Source organism: Equus caballus, chromosome 6 (genome assembly GCF_041296265.1).
Source record: "Equus caballus isolate H_3958 breed thoroughbred chromosome 6, TB-T2T, whole genome shotgun sequence".
Lineage (NCBI taxonomy): Eukaryota > Metazoa > Chordata > Mammalia > Perissodactyla > Equidae > Equus > Equus caballus.
In genome coordinates, this window is record NC_091689.1 from 37,313,014 (window position 1) to 37,329,223 (window position 16,210).

Sequence of the window (16,210 nt, forward strand, 5' to 3'; positions counted from 1 at the left end):
CCCCTTCCATCCAAAATTGCCCATTGTTCAGAACGCTCACACCTTTCAAAAAATGACCATATCCTCAAAATCCCACAGTCATCTTCCAAATCCCAAGAACACCTCACAATAGCTGGCATATGAGTTACATTAATTTTCCAGGTGGAGAATATTTAAGTCCAAAAGTGATGATAAACTCCTGTATCCTTTTGTTCAAATCTCTAGCAGCAAATGCAGTTTCTTTAGAAGGTGATTACCCTTCCTGAGCACAAGCATCTCCCTGGAGCCTTCTGTAGGGTCCCTGTGACATCCTTGTTCCTAAGGCTATAAATGAGTAGATTGAGCAAGGGAGTCAGGATAGTGTAAAAGGCAGACACAGTCTTGTCCTGCTCAGGGGTATGGTAAGAGTGAGGCAGCACATAGGTGTACATGGCAGCCCCATAGAAGAGACTGACAACCACCATGTGTGAGGAACAAGTGGCCACTGTCTTTTGCCTTCCCTCTGCCTCACTCATCCTATAAACAGTGATGAGAATGTTTGTGTAAGAGGCTGAGATAACAGAGAAAGGGATGAGGAGCATCATGATGCAACATACATAAATGGCTGTCTCATACACTGATGTGTCCACACAGGAGAGCTTCAGAAGGGCAGGGACCTCACAGAAGAAGTGGTTGATTTCCCGAGAGGCACAGAAAGGGAACTGCATGGTGACTGGGGTGAGCAGAAAGCCATCTATGGAACCTCCTAGCCAAGCTGCCACCACAATCAACAAGCAGATTTTGTGGCTCATGAGGACAGGATAGTGCAGTGGGTTGCAGATGGCAACATATCAGTCATAGGACATGAGTCCTAGGAGGAAGAACTCAGCTCCTGCCAAAGTCAAGTAGAGGAAGTGCTGGGCAGTGCATCCTGCAAAGGAAATGGCCCTCTGGCCCACCATCTGGTCAACCAGCATCTTGGGCACAATGGTGGAAATGTACAGGATGTCCGTGAGAGAGAGCTGGCTGAGCAGGAAGTACATGGGGGTGTGGAGGCGGGGGTCCATGTGGATGAGAATGATCATGATACTGTTGCTGGCTATGGAGATTACAAAGACCAGGAGGATGATGGCAAAGAGAAGCCAAGGGAAACTGGAATTCCTGAACAAGCCCAGGAGGAGAAATTCAGCATACATGGACTAATTGCCCCACTCCATAGTTCTATAGGTTACACAAAAGAGAGATGGATATGATGGGCAAAGCTGGACACAAAAGATAAATATTTGATTTTATTAAAACCTTACGGTGTGGCCCTGCACAAATCAAGGCAAATTAATCACATCTCATTGTGCAATTTCCTCCTTTTTCTAATACTTACTGTGGTTGATTCCAGTTAATGGGTTGCTTTGTGAAATTAGCCTTTTACCTTTGGGTTCTAAGTATGATCCACATCCATTCATGAATCTCAGAATTTTTAATTTCTGGAAGAACATCTTCAGCAGAATTATGTTATGTCACACCATTCACTCAAGGATGATATTCTTGACTTGCTGACTATTCTTAATTTAGATGTCATGATGAAACAATTTTATGTCCTTTGGCTCAAGAACATTAATTAATTAATTAATTTGTTTGTTCACTTTTGCTCAAGCATAATCTTTCATTGAGGAAGATACACATAAAACAGTTAATATACAACTTGTTTGATTGAATGGAGATAGAGTGGTGGGTAAGGAAGGGAGGGGATCCTTACCATACACTTTTCTCCCAACATGAGGCTCTAGTTCTCACACTGGAAATTCAGTTTGAAAACCGCTGATCAAGAGTATACATTTTGCCTATGAAATGATAATGACCTTGACAGATTTTACCTAATTTACAACATTCTTGACTCACTTGTACATTGTAAAATTTGAGTGTTTAGCTTATATTTATTAGGTGTTGGATATTTGAAAATAATGATTTCATGTTGAAAAATAAAATACAAGAGCTCTGAGCTCTGAGAAACGATCTAAGAATTAGGAGAAAGAAGACAATCAAAGGAAAAAGTGTTTAGGATAAAGTGGTGTTTACTTTCCTTCTTTTAGCAGAAAACTGCTGATTAATAACATACCGTATTACTATGATTAGTGAGATGGGAGCAAAAACTAATGAATAAGTTTCTAATAGAAAAAAGAAGGAAAAAACTGATTTAAATAATACTATAGAGCATTGTCTTCCCAAAGAGGAAAATTTCTGCTTAAACCTGAAGTTTAATTATGCATAGATAGCTATTTAGTTAAATAAGATTACTACAGTTATAAACTGGTAGGTTATTTGGACAAACAGTTTATATCAGCATCATATAGATCTGCACTGTCCAGTATGGTAGCTGGAAGCCACATGAGGTTGTTGAGCACCTGAAAAAAGGCTGTTCTGAAGGGAGATGTGCTCTAAGTGCAAATTGCATTAAGAATCAAAGACAGTATAAAAGAAGTATGCAACATAACTCATTAAATATTTATATTGATAAAAACATATGCAATATATCTCATTAAAATTTTATATTGATTACATGCTAAATAGATAATATTTGGTTTAATAACATAGATTAAAATTATTTTTGTCTGTTTCTTTTTACATTTATAATTTGGCTACTATGAAATTTAAAATCACCCCTGTGGCGTCCATCAGATTTCTACTGGGCATCATTCGTTTGGGAGCGTCCCTTTTCCAGGATACGATGGCTCCACATTGCTCCATCAAACCAAGTCCCCCAGAATTGAACACAAAATGAACTAGAAATAATTGAGCAAAAAATTCATGAGTAAAAGCAAATTAGAAAAAGTAAAGGAATTACCTCTATATGCATTCACCTGCAAATAGTAGTAAGAACACATTAATAGCAGAGTGCTTAGTTTTTCATGTCTTATTTGATTTACTTTCCCCAACAAACCTATTAAATACTATGCCACTGCTTTATCTATTTAATGAGATTTAAACAGGTTAAGAGACTTTCTCAGAGGCACATGGCTCCAGTTAACAAGTGACAGTATGATCACTCTATATGGTTTTGCAATAATCCTAAATAGATATCAATTCATTCATTCCACATACATTTCCCAGGGCACACTGCATGAGTTAAAGTATTAAGTTCTGAAGAGATCTAAAAGAATGTACAAGATGTGGTCTCTGCCTTCAAGGAGCCTAGAATTGAGGCAAATAGGAATCCTTATAATATGTTTGGCCCCATGTGCACTTTATGATTGGTTTTGATTAGAATCTCTGGAGTTTTGACCCAGCTAGTGCATAATGGAGAACATGAAAAGGGCAGAACATTGAGAGAAGAGTTCAATGGAAGTGATCGAACCTGAAATCCAGTGGCTACTTCATGATAAATTCATCTATAACTATGAAGAGTACGTTATCAGTCAGATTTTTATTGTGGAGACCCACATTGCATCCTTATAAATTTTTAAGCTTTTTCATTCTTGAAATATTACTAGTTTTACACCAGGACTTCCATGAATTGTTTTCCTAAAAGATATCTTTGTTGTGTTTCTCTTTTTTTCCCCCTCACTGTTCACAACCACTGGGGAAATTAAAAGCAAGTGTTCAGCAGCAATCCACAGAATGGAGAGAGAGGGAAATGCCCGCTCAGCCCTGCCCATCAGAAGTTTAATAAGAGCAAGCTCCTTGGAGGGCTTTGCTCATTACTTCACTATAATTTAAAAGGATAGTAGATGGTAAGTGGACACCAAGCACAGTGACTGCTATTGGTCCACAGGGAATGTTAAAGCCCAAGAGAGACAAATGGGCCCCAAAATCTCCCTTTCAGAGCATGAATGTCCTTAGCCTTGACCATGAATATTCCTGGTGCCGAAACTCACTACTGAAGCCTTAGAGATCTCCCCAACGTCCTTCACAAAGGGAAAGGGAGATTTCAGCAGTTCCATAATTCCCCCGATTTTAAAAACATTTCCCTCCCATTCTGTCAGTGTTGACTCATGCCTGCGTTTAAAAAATTACAAGGCAGTATAGGAACATTAAAGATATTTAGAAAATGAGTAAATAGACAGGAATCAACCGAAATACTCCATGCCCCCGTGTAATATCTATGTCTGTGTCTATGCATAAGTTTTAAATCTAAGTATACCCTTTCCATGTAGATGCGCCGTCTTTACACAGAATATTGTTAAAGTTAAATGATGTATCATGAACTTTCTTATTCCTCAGTTGGTTGACATTCACATTGCTTCTAAGTTTGCTTATAATGTAAAATATTATGGTGCTAATTTTATGGGATAGGTCATGGAACACGGGTTATTAGGCTTTTGAAGTGCATAGCCAAATTTGTATACAAAGCTGGTGGCCAGTGATGCTGAAATAACAACAATAGAGCTTACTTGTAGTATAGTGCTCACTGCAGCATTTAGCAATCGTATCTAAACTCAGTTTAGTATGAGTTCCTTTGATTATTGGAAATTTAAACTTATTAGTATATGTATATTTTGTCTTTCTATTGTGGGCTTTCAATCTTCATGATCCTACTTATTTTCTATATTGGAGGTTTCTCAAAAATTAGCATTTCTCTTTATGGGATAAGCACATTCTTTATGTATAATATTTATTGCAACAATATTATCCAAACCTTTACTTGAAATTGTAACTGTATTTGATTTTTAGGCCAAAAATGGTGTAAATATTTAATTACTTAATTAAGACATTTATTTTTTCCTTTGACCTATGAGTTTGGTTTGGAACATTATTCCTCATACATGTCTCTGATTAATACGTAATTCTGTTTTAATCCAATTATCAAAATTTTTAAATGTCTAATATTTTAATACGTAAATAAATTTATTTTGCTCTTTGTTGAAAAATTTAGGACTATAGTTGTCTCTACAAGGCCAAATATATAATAAATTTGTACTTTCAGATGGTGCCAAGAAGTCCTATTTCTACTTATTCAAATAAGCAAAATAGTTCAGATGCAAATGAAGAATAACCTCAATGAGGTCCACCACTTCTCTGTGTTGGGAAGGGGAATGTCAGCACGGGTGGAGTCAATCTTCACCCGTGTTGCATGTGTCAATGCTGGCATAAAACATGGACACTAAAAACAGATGGGTCTTAGGTTAGTCTTAAGCAAAATTGTAAAAGCAGCGACAATTAAATTTTGGAATCTTACCCTGTGCTTTCCAAATTTTTTCTCTCCAATAATAGAGTGTCCAATAGCAGATAGCTGGTTTTCCTTTTCTTTTTCTCTTTCCTTTTCTATATTGTCACTTTCCTGTCAAACTCTGCTCTATGTCAAATTTTGGCACAACCCTAACTAACCATCTAATTCAGATGATGTTTGAAAGTGCTGAAAGTCTAAACCAGACAAGACATGATGACAATTGGCATAAATTGTCACTGACTTAGCCGAACAGGGATAAAATCTGACCTTCACTGTAAGTCATTTAGTCCTACGTATAATCTAATCAATTTTATTTCCTTCCCAGTAGTGTTTTCATATCAAGCCTCACCTCTAATTGTGCGATAAAATTTCATTTTTAATGTAAAGTTATTTGGGGAATCTTCAGAAGGGTAGAGAAATTTTAACATAAGCAAAGGACCATCTTTCATTTTGAAACTAGAGTAATGGCCTAATCACTTTCTCAGCTAAATCTTAAGAAAAATTGTACCTAGGTCTTCCTGTGTATATTCCCACCCTTAAAACTTATTTTCCTTGGCATTTTGTATGAATATTATAAACATTAAACAATATTTGGGATCAGAAACCTGTTTTGACTGCCTATCTTCATCACTTATGAGTTTCTTGATATCTGGAAAGCCACTCATATATTTTGTCCTGTCTACCTTCGGTAGTTTCTAAGCATAAAATAGGAAAATGTGGTGGGATAATTTCTTAGAGTAGGATATTAAGATTTTTCTACCTAAGTTATCTTTCAAGAAATTAATAAATTACCTGAGAAGACGTAATAGTACAACTAAATTAGATAAACTCCTGTCCCTATAAATACTTTAAAATTATATAAGTGAATATACTTTTTCAACAATGAGAACTTTCTTGAAGTTTGTGAATAAATGAAAAGCAATAAGAAAATTTAATATATTGTGGTATATGAGGAAGCTATTTGGTTTAAAACTAATTTGGCCCAAACTTGTTTTCCCAGAAAGGACTGACATAACCTGTCAAGCATGCATTGCACATCTACTTTAAACATTTACACTGTCCCAAAACCAAGAATGATGCTCTTAAAGATGGGGATGTATGTCTCCCTCATATCAGCATTTCTTAAAGAGAAACATTTTTCCTAGAAACTAAGGATTAATTACTGTCCTCCTGTGCTCATCTTGTGACCATTGACCTGTTGTGTTAGCAAAATATCTTGTGACTGTAATAAGACAGATATTCCTGTCATAGTTGTGGATTCCTTGTTCCAAGACAAAATATAACCATGCTGTACAGCCCACTTCTTTGGAGGGCTTCCTTCTTTGGTGAAGGTTGTTCTCCTGGGATATAGTCTCCAAAACTGGCAAATAGAATAAACTCTCCCCAATTATGATTTATGGTTTGATTATGGTTTATTTGTGTTGACAAGTTTTACATTGAACCAAATCTGTACAGAACTTTCCTGAACAGAAAAATCACCTACATTGTGAAATACACAATAGAGAACTGAATCTATAATGTTAGCTGAGAGAAGAAATGAAATCAAAATGTATAAAATTTACATGAGTAGAACTGATTCATGAATATCTATAAGTAGAATACTGAGGCATATCAACCTCAAGATTTCCTAATATGTCCTTAGTTTGAACCAGTTTCCCATTAATTAACTCCAGAATCTGATATTTCAAACACCCATAACTGATGAAAAGTTCTCAAAATTACTTACCTAACATGGTAGCCTCCACCAAACCCGACAGTCTGAACTAAAGGTCAAATACCTACTTTTTGGAGAAAAATCTTACAGAACTGAAGTAGTAAATGGAATTGCTCAGCATTTTTTAAGCAAGCGTGGGTAACTTAGAGACATGATTCAGACCTTTCAAACTGAGAGCTGGTATTCTGAAGAGAAGCAAAGCAAAGAGGGGAAAGAGAATCGAAGAGAAGGGCATGGATGAAGGTAGGGAGGGGCCATCAATGGAAAAGAATAATGAAATGGTGCTGTGGCTTGAGCATGGAATTACATCTTGTTGGCATAATGTTAAGAGTCAGTCCCTAATCAGTGTGAGATGCTTTAAAATAGTCAAGGATAAGCAAATAGATTCATAACCTAGATATGGATAAGCCCAAGTCCTTAAATGCCTAAGAAAGATGGTGCATGAAAGTGGGCACCAGCTACTTTATGTAGGCTGCTAAAAGCAAAGAAATAAGCAACTTAAATAAGAGAGCTTGAATCATCACGTTATATCAGTACTACCATTTGACAGAATAATTGACATCAGAATATCATTCCCTGGAGTAATTCATCCTTAGCCTGCCATTATACAGTTTATGTAAATATGATAAGGTCTTTCACCTTCCTTTTTTTTTAAATTCATAAAAATGTAATCTTTCAATTTATAAAGAATTACAGTAATTAAACTGCCCTCAAATAAATCAGACTGTGGGACTCTGCATTCAAATTAAATTAATTACTTTTGTGTTTTTTCTCCATGGCTATATTTTGGAAAATTCCTTTTTCACAATTCTAATTCTTATGCATTCCTCTCTTCAAGGATTAAAGGAAAATCCACCCCTCATAGGGAAATAGTGTCTTCCTGAAAATGCTACATTTTAGACCCACTCTGTTACTAAGGGATTCACTTGGTATGTGTAAACATCTTGTCTCCCTTATGAGTTGTGTTAGCAAACCAGGACCATTTTGTCCACTGCACAGTGTGCTAATCACTGAGACAAATTTTGCAGCAGAGAAAGGCTTTATTCACAAGGCAGCCAAGCAAGGCGATTGGAGAACACCTCTCAAATCCACCTACCTGAAAATGGGCATTAGCGGTATTTATGGGATAAAGGGGCAGGGTGCTCCAAAGTGTGGGGATAGATGATTGGAGGTAAGGAAAAGTGAGATAATTGATGATCTATGTAAATGTAGTCAAGCTGCATGGCTTTTCATACGATTCACTTTCATAAAATGATGGCCTTAGCATGATCTGACTGGTGGAGTTTTTGGCACCCCCTGATGTCAAAGGGTCACCTATCTAACATTCGTGTAGGCAAACTTGACATGTCAGTGGTGTCAACCAGCCTGAACTGGACAAGGAGTCAACTCTCAGTTCCTCAAAAAGAACTTAAGCAACTGTTACCATGGTGACCCAGGTGTCAGAGAAGTTATCTATTAGGAGCCTAGTGGGAGTCTGATAATAGGTTGCTTATCCCACATGACTTTTAATATAATCATTAATAGTCATTTGGCCACCAGTTTCACTCATAATGATAGAAGAAAAATTTCGTTGCTGCAAAGGATTCAAAATATGTAATGAAACAACTAAAAGCAATAAGAAAATGAAATCTTTGAGTTACTTAAAGAACAATAAGATTCCCTTTACCCTCTTTTCCAATATTATCCCAAATGCTCACACTCTGGAAAAAAATCCCAGGCCAAGGTGTATTGCTATGCTGATATCTCCCTCTGCATTATCTCTTGGCCCTTTATGATGCAATTCACATTTACCTCTCCCCGCCATGTGCATAAATGACAGTGGGATTTCAAGTTTTCTGAGCCTAAAGTTTATGTAATATGGGGAGACTTCCTTAAGAAAAAGGATATAAAAGCATGATTGCATAGTTTCAAACAAATATTTTCATTTGATGAGAAAAGAAATCCCTTCGAATTACAAATTGAAAAAGTCAACAAATACTGAAAGGAAATTCAGAAACACACTAACATAATCTTGTTATTTAACTGCTTGATATAACACTTTAACCATTTTTTTCCAACAATTTTGTGCTGCATATTCTGTGATTGTGCTTTATAAGACAGTACCATTTTCTATAGGAAAAAGAAAAAGATAATTCAATTATTCTAGTATGGTTGGTTGAGGATTTCTTTTTTTAAATTTTGATACTTTAGAACAGTTTCTGTGTCTCCTACTATTTTAGGATTGGGGTTCAATTTGCGATAACTGCTATTAAATTGCTCTCATATATAATTTTCCTTAGCTTGAGCTTACCAGAAAATTGATTTCGGGAAATAGATACTAAATTGCAAGCATTTTCTTGAGGAATGTGATCCAGAGAGCAAATGGGATGGGCGGAGAAGAATAGTGGTTAAAGCAAGGGAAAAAAGTCAGTGCCCAGATGATCTGTTGTGGTGACAGTTACCAAGCCTGTGTGGAAGCACCCTCTAGATGACCCTGGAGAAGGCAGGTCAGATGCATCTTAGCACTGCCTTTCATGAGGAAAAACAGGAGCTTCTTCCACTAACCAGCCACGTGGTCCTTTATGATGTTCTCCTTCAAGCTGTGCCTGTACAAACTCAGAATATTGTTCCTGGTGGCCCCTTCATGGTAAAGGGCAGAAAGAGAGGCTTGGCATGATGGGGCCCCATCTGGCTTGCCAGTATGAAACTGGTCAGCTCAAAACAAAAATGTTGATGCAGCAGTGACGGAAGGAGAAACAGGTAAAACCATGAGAATTCTCAAAATACGTTCCATGTGTGTATATGTGTAGTGTAAGATTTTGGGTTATTTCTACTTCTCCTGTGCAGTGACCTTTCTTACTTTTGGTGTTGAGAATGTAATGTTTTATATTATCTACTTATACATCGTAATTTGTGTCAAATCAGGTATATATGCAGTATATATTTGAGAAATTTATATCTGCATATGATATAAATCACTCAATCATATGAACGACTTCTTTAATTGGATTTTAAAAATTCCAAGAAACAAGTACTTATTTTTACTAAAATATTTCTCTTCCATTTATGATATGATGTAAATATATTTTATTATTCTTTCCTCAGTTGAAGAATATCTTATATGGATACTTATTAACTCACATTTATTGCCTTTACATAATAGTCCACATGTTTGCATCTGAATTTTCTTTGTTGTTAAATAAATAATTTTAAATATCTTATTGTGACGAAATGTACAAAACATAAAATTTATCATTTTAACCATTTTTAAGTGTACAATTCAGAGGTGTTAAATATATTCACAGTGTTGTACAACTATTACTACTATGCATCAACAGAACTTTTTCATTATCCCAAATAAAACTTCTGTGCCCACTAAACAATAACTCACTATACCCTGGCCCCCAGTCCCTGATGTCCTCTATTCTACTTTCTGTCTCTCTGGATCTTCCTATTCTAGTTACTTCTTGTGAGTGGAATCGGATAATATTTGCTCTTATGCTAATTTCACGTAGCATAGTGTCTTCAAGATTCATGCATGTTGTGACATATATCAGAAATGCATTTCTTTTTAAGGCTGAGCGACATCACTTTGTTTGTAAATATCATGTTTTGTTTATTCTTTCATATGTGGATGAACGATTGGGGTGCTTCCATCTTTTGGTTATCATTAACAATGTTGCTATGAACAGCCTTGTAAAGATATATGTTTGAGTCCTTGGTTTGATTTTTTTGGCATATATACCTGTAAGTAGAATCACGGGATCACAGAGTAATTCTATATGGTTTTTGAGGAATTGCCAAACTTTTTCTACAGTGGCTGAACCATGTTACATTCCCACCAGAAATGCGCAGGGTTCCAGTTTCTCCACATTCTTACCAATATTTCTTATTTCCTATTTTTTTTCTTTATTCTTTGTTGGCCATCCTAATGAGTACAAAGTGTTATATCATTGTGGTTTTGATTTTCATTTTTCTTTTTTTTAATCTTTTTCTTCTTGATACTGTTCAATTTATTTATTTATTTATTTATTATTATTGTCAGATGTACATCATATTTTGAATTCTGTGTACATTAAATCATGTTCACCACCCGAAAACTAATTATAGTCCATCTCCTCACATGTGAGCCTAATCAGCCCTTTTGTCCTCCCCCCTCTCACCTTCCCCTATGGTAACTGCCAATCCAATCTCCAATGCTATGTGTTTGTTTGTTGTTGTTTTTATCTTCTACTTATGATTGAGATCACATGGCATCTGACTTTCTCCCTCTGACTTATTTCACTCAGCATAATACCCTCAAGGTCCATCCATGTTGTCACAAATGGCCAGATTTCGTCATTTCTTATGGCTGAGTAGTAGTCCATTGTGTATAAATACCACATCTTTGCTATCCATTCATGCCTTGATGGACACCTAGGTTACTTACATGTCTTGGCTATTGTGTATAATGCCACAATGAACAAAGGGGTGCAAGTATCTTTATGCCTTTGTGTTTTCAAGTTCTTTGGATAAATACCCAGCAGTGGAATAGCCAGATCATATGGTAGATCTATCCTTAATTTTCTGTGGATACTCCATACTGCTTTCCATAGTGGCTGCACCAGTTTGCACTGCCACCAGCAGTCAACAAGTGTTCCCTTCTCTCCACATCCTCTCCAACATTTGTTGTTTGCTGTCTTGTTAATTACAGCCATTCTGACTGGAGGGAGGTGATACCTCATTGTAGTTTTGATTTGCATTTCCCTGATAGCTAATGATGTTGAGCATCTTTTCATATGCCTGTTGGCCATCCGTATATCTTCTTTGGAGAAATCTCTGTTCAGATCTTTTTTGTAGATTTAGGCATCTTACAGTGAAATTGTGCAACATCAAAGACAAAGAGAAAATTACCAAATGAACTACAGAAAGAAGAGATTACTTAACGTCGTTACAGTTAGATTGTTATTTTGTTGTTGTTGAGCTGTATAGCCAAAGGATTCCTGAGAAAAAAGAACAAGGCTGGAGGTAACACATTCCCTGATTTCAAATTTTACTCAAAGCCATAGTAACCAAAACAGCATGGTACTGGCACAAAAACAGACACACACATCAATGGAACAGAATTGAGAGCGCAGAAGCAAACCCACACGTTTATGGACAGCTAATATTCGATGAGGGAGCCAAGAGCATACGATGGAGAAAGGAGAGTCTGTTCAATAAATGGTGTTGGGAAAACTGGACAGCCACACGCAAAAGAATGACAGTAGACAATTCCCTTACACCATGCACAAAAGTCAACTCAAAAGGGCTTAAAGACTTGAATGTAACACCCGAAACCATGAGACTTCTGAAGAAAACACAGGCAGTATGCTCTTTGACATTGATCTGAACAGCATATTTTCAAGTCCCATGTCTGACCGGGCAAGGAAAACAAAAGAAAAAATGAACATATGGGACTACATCAAACTAAAAAGCTTCTGCACAGCAAAGGAAACCATCAACAAAATGAAAAGACAACCTAACAATTAGGAGAAGATATTGGCAAACCATGTATCAGATAAGGGGTTAATATCCAAAATATACAAAGAACTAATACAGATTTTCATTTTTCTAATGGCTAATAATGTTGAGCATTTTTTCATGTGCTTACTGGCCATTTGTATATATTCTTCAGAGAAATATCTATACAAGTCTCTTACCCAATTTTTATTTTTTACTTTTGTATGTGTGTGTGTGGTGGTTGTTAATGAGTTGTAGATTCTTTATGGACTCGGATATTAATCTCTTATCAGATATATGATATGCAAATATTTTCTCCCATTCTGTGGGTTGGTTCTTCACTTTCTTGACAGTGACCTTTGATAACCAAACTTTTTGAAATATGACTTAGTCCAACTTATCTATTTTTTGTTGTTTTCCTATGATTTCCATTTCATAATCAATATATCATTGCTAAATCAAATGTCATAGAGATTTCCTGTGTTTTATTGTGAGAGTTTATAATTTTAGCTCTTATTTTTAGGGCTGTGATCCATTTTGGGTTAAACTGGAAAATGTTCTTTAGTTTTGTTCTTAATTTTAAAAATTGTTTTGGATATTAGGTTACCTTGAGATTGCAAATGAATTTTAAAATTCTTGAAGCATCAGAGTGAGAAGCATATCTGTGGATTATTCTTCAAATTATAAGATATAAAAATGCAAATAGAGGTAGTTTAAATATCTTTCTTTTGCACATTTGCAAAAGGAAGCATGGTTTATGTTGCAAAAAGGTATATCACGTGAACAAATTGCAAGGGCCCCTGCCAATGGTCCGTAAGTGAAAATCACCAATAATTTTCCAGAACTGTTAAAATTCATCTATATACTTATGAAAGACACCTAATAAATACCCAGCAGAATAAATAAAAAGATACCCACAGCTAGGCATCTTACAGTGAAATTGTGCAACATCAAAGACAAAGAGAAAATTACCAAATGAACTACAGAAAGAAGAGATTACTTAACGTCGTTACAGTTAAGTTGAGACCTGACTTCTCAACAATAAATAAAGGAAGTCAAAAGACAGAGGAATAATATCTTCAATAAGCTGAGATGTAAACACTCATACTGTAAGCCACTGAGATTTTGTGGATTGTAAGTAACTCCTATGGCAGGGCCTAGTACAAGCAGACTGCGCACTGTTATTGCTTTTTACAAAAGCATAAAAGGACTAGAATGTCAAGACATTAGTTATTTATCTTAAATACTTCAACATAATAATGACATATGTTAAAAATGAAATTGTTTGATTGAGATAATAGATAGAGATAGATATAGAGGTTGATAGAGTTAGGTACATAGAGATAAAGATAGAAATAGAGATACAGATTCAACGTAATGTTAATAAAACGTATATATATTTAATTTGAAAATCTAACTCTTCTAACAAAAATCAAAAGGCCAAGAATAGCAGTGAAAATAATGCTAAATAAGAACAATGAAGGTAAAATTGTCATTCTAGAAATCAAGATTTATTTCAATACTACACTAATTCAAACAATATGAAATTGACACATTGTGAGACAAATACAACAAATAAACAAAATAAAGAATTGAGAAATGGATCCATGAATTTATGGGCATTCTGTGACTAATTCATGTGATAATTATTTACTGAGTTTCTACTGTATGCAGCCATTGCTCAAGACCATTGGAATATTATTTCTCAAAATAGGCAAAGGCCCTTTTCTTCAAGGAGCTGCCATTTTAACAGGGAAACAAACATTAAAATTAAATAGAATAGGAAAGCTAGCTATAATATGATAAACAGTTTCAAATGCTACAGAAAAAGAGTAGAATAAGTGAGGAGAGGAATTGCTGAGGATGAGATCCCGTTTGTTGCTTTTCAAAGTATCATGGACAGTATAGACCATTTTAGGAGGACAACATTTGAGAAAAATCTTAAAGAGATAAGGGTTTTAACCAAGAATATAGCTGGGACAAGAGAATCCCAAACAGAGAAAAAATCCAGTGGAATAGTCCTGAGGTGGGAGTGTGCTTGGCTTGTTCAAGGAAGGACAAGGCAAGTGGGGCAGCACAGTGAGTGAAGGGGAGAGTAGCAGGAGCAGATGCCAAGAAGTTATGTGAGGGGGCATATTGGAAGGGTCCTTATAGCTTACCGTAAGGAATTTAGAATTCATTCCCAGTGAAATAACAAGCTATAGCAGCGTTTTCACCACAGCACTGACATGCTCTGATGTGTTTTCACCTTAGCTGCTACTTTAAAAATAACCATTAGAGGACTGAGATAAAACTGGAACCTATTTAAGAAATGGTTAGAGACTAGATGCAGTCTGGAGATAAGAACCAGCAGGATTTGCTCACTGATTTGGTGGTATCAAGATAAAGAGGTCCAAGAGCTCACACAGACCAAGTGGAAGGGAGGAGTTGCCTTCAGTGGGCCTAGAAAAGTCTACATTTGTTCGGTTTGGCGAATGGCATGTCAGGGAAAACAATTAGACGTCCAAGTGGCCACATTGGGTAAGCAGCTTGGTGGATGGGTCTGGAATGCAAGAAAGAGTTCTTGACTGGAGTCATCACTATATACATATTACATGGTAAACCAAAAACCTAAATAAGCTTACCTGGGAATAGGTATAGAAAAGATGAGAAGGCGGCCAGTGACTGAGCATGGTTCACTCCAATATTTAGAAATGAACCTGGAGAAGTTATGCCAGAAAAAAAAAATAGAGATCTCAGAGAAACAAACAGTGGTGTAGGAATGAAACCATCACAACATAGGGCACTTGAAGCCAAGTAAACAAAAACAAACAAACAAACAACAAAACCCATACATTCTCAATTGGGGGTCAAGTGCTTCTGATGGATCAAATGCAATGAAAACAGAATTAATTATTGAATTTACCCATGTAGTTGACACTAAAGGAATAGGCACAATTTCTCAATAAAGGAGGGCATATGAAAGAATGGAAGGACAAGAATTGGGGATATCAAAAATAGAGAAAGTTTTTTATGAGTGTGTTTGCAAACGGGATGGAGATGTCACCTCAAATCAGAAAAAAGGAAAAAACTTATCAGTACATTTTTCTGCGAAAATTGTTGATTCATATGGAAAATTTTCCTCTTATACACCATGAATCTCTTCTAGGTGGGTAAAGATGAAAATGTGAACAAAGAAAATACTATGAAGCTTTTAGAAGATAGGATAGGAGAATACCTTCAATGACTTTAGGATATGGAAGAATTAGTTAAGACACAAAAAACACTAACATAAAGGAAAATGTCGATAATTCCATACATGTACAAACACGATTTAAATATAAGGATAAGTTGCAAACTAGCACATCATATAATAAACTAAAAACAAAATATCAGCGTATTTATTAAAAAGAATGTATATATTAAAAGGGAGAAATTTAAAAGGAAATGGACAAAACACTTGAATAGGCACTTTACAAAAAAGGAACTCCAAATGACTGACAAACCAATAAAAAGTTACTCAACCTCATTACAAATCAGATAAAAAATATTCAAACTTTATTGAGCAGTACAATATTGTGATTTATATGTATTTGGTCATTTAGATAATTAAAATATATACTTCTCACATATATTTGATAGTGGTCCTCAGTTCCTGGCTCACAGCTCTCAAAACCCTTGGAATTTTCTAAGTGTTTAGATTGATAATGGGTCTTTTGTTATGTGAAAGGTCACTTTTGGAAACACCCAGGGGTGGGGGCTGGCCACCAGGAGAACCAGTCATGTGATCAGAGAATTAAAACTTTCAGTACTCTCCCCTGATTATTGAGAGAGGAGAGGATGGCTTGAGGTTGAATCAATTGCCAATGGCCAATGACTTAATCAATCATGACTATGTAATGAAGCCTCCATGAAAACCCAAAAGGACAGCTCATCAG

The 16,210-nt window shown here is 35.9% G+C and overlaps 1 pseudogene; it reads right to left on the reverse strand.

The window, feature by feature from the left end:
- Positions 1–221: 221 nt before the first annotated feature.
- On the reverse strand, positions 222–1,175 carry LOC138924891 (olfactory receptor 2T27-like; annotated as a pseudogene).
- Between the last annotated feature and the right edge of the window lie 15,035 nt (positions 1,176–16,210).